Source organism: Octopus bimaculoides, chromosome 25 (genome assembly GCF_001194135.2).
Source record: "Octopus bimaculoides isolate UCB-OBI-ISO-001 chromosome 25, ASM119413v2, whole genome shotgun sequence".
NCBI classification, from domain to species: Eukaryota; Metazoa; Mollusca; class Cephalopoda; order Octopoda; family Octopodidae; genus Octopus; species Octopus bimaculoides.
The window spans coordinates 27,587,942-27,590,064 of NC_069005.1; positions in this window are offsets into that span (position 1 = coordinate 27,587,942).

Here is a 2,123-nt window from a genome sequence, read left to right on the forward strand (position 1 = left end):
CGAATAATGAATGCTGTTTCTTTCGTCTGTATAAACTAAAAAACATGTGTGTTTCTGCTATTACTCACATTATTAATTTCGATTTTTGTTATTTAAAATAAACGACATTCCTTTAATAGCTATTTTGGGTCCAAGCAAGATATTTGCTGTCATATTTTCAAAAGATATTCACCTTCGAATGAGAGCATGTATCCCTGCCCCATAAAATTCTGTTGACTGTTCTTTGAGCCATTTCTTCACTACAGTTTTCACTTCCTCGTCACTGGAATAATGTTTACCTCTCGAACCCTCTTTCGTGGCGCCAAAGAGATGATAGTCTGAAGGCGCTAAATCTTGTGAGTGTGGAGGTAGTGAACAAGTGGCTCAAAGAACAGTCAACAGAATTTTACGGGGCAGGGATACATGCTCTCATTCAAAAGTGGAACATTGCTATTGAGAGAAACAGTGACTATGTTGAAAAGTAGGGATCTGATCCACAGAGGACCAGCTTCATTTTGATGTATGATACATGTTACTGTGTTGGTAATTATACCTGTCCTAAACAAAATGGCATTAATTTTTGACTCACCCTCGTACATTTGTTTAGGTTAAGTAAAATTAGTCCACATCTCATGTCTGAATTTGTCTGCATGCATCTAATAACACAGCATGTTGTTGATAATTCGTACAATCTGACTGCTTGGCTGTCATTTCTAAATATCAGGTGTTTATGCCCGGCTTGGAATCAGAACTTATCCCACAGAAAATTACGTCTTGTGAAACAGGTTAGAATTCATCATTCTGTTGTTTTCAGTTTTACAAACATTGACTAAGACGTTACTATAATCATCACAAATATGGGGTTTTTTTGGTGTTATTTAACCATAGGTTGGCCTTGAGTTACCAAACCATCTGTGGCCAAGTCATCCCCATTTATTGTCTATGTTTATCTTAGATTACATTATTTAATGTTCTGTTGTTTTTGTTCATGTGTCTCTATGCAAAGTCTGTTGACTCCTCAACTGGTGAAGTTGCTATTCCGACTTTTACCAATTGGTTACATATTTCCAGTGGATCTTTTATTTCATTTTTATCTTGTTTCAGTCATTGGACTGCGGCCATGCTAGAGCACTGTGTTAAAGTTTTTTTTCTTTTTTAGTCGAATAATAAATCGACAACAATACTTATTTTTTAAAGTCTGGTTCTTATTTTATCTGTCTCTTTCGTTGAACTGCTAACTTATGGGGTCGTACACAAACCGGCACCGGTCATCGAGTGGTGATGCCATGGGGACAAACAACACACACACACAAAGTTTTTGCCAACCAGATTCACTCACAAAACATTGGTCGACCCAGGGCAATAGTATGACACTTGCTCAAGGTGCCACACAGTGGGACTGAACCCAAAACCACGTAGTTGCAAATCGAACATCTTAACCACACAAGCATATCATCAAGCGACGAAAACACAGACACAAACTTTAAGCGACCATATTGGAGGTTTTCCCATCCTGTCATCTGCTGATTTATGCTAAGGATAAGATTTGTTCCTAAGCTATTGAGTTATTTCCCTTCCATCAATAAAGTGAGTGAAGGCGCGTAGCTTAGTGGTTAGGATATTCGGCTCGTGATCTTAAGGTCGTGAGTTCAATTCCCGGCGGCGCATTGTGCCTGTGAGCGATACCTTTTTTTTTTTTCACCTTGTTCCAGTTTACTCGTCTGGCACCAATGATTAGTACCTGTATTTCAAGGGACCAACCTTGTCACATTCTCTGTCACACTGAGTCTGAAAGCTACATTAAAGGTCCACATGTCTGTGGAGTGCTCAGCCACATGCACGTTAATTTCCCCCAGCTGGAACCCTTGTCGCCGTAACCGACCAGTTATCAGCTAAGTGACGAATGCTGGTTTCAAATTTTGTCACAGGACAGCAATATTGGGGGAAGGGATGAGTCGATTACATCGACTCCAGTGTTCAACTGGTACTTATTTTATCGATCCTGAAAGGCAAAAATCAACTAAGATGAAATGCCGCTAAGCATTTTGCTCGGCATGCTAACGATTCTGCCTGCTCGACACCATAATAATAATAATAATAATTTAAAATTTTAGCACAAGGCCAGTAATTTTAGGAGAGGGGTT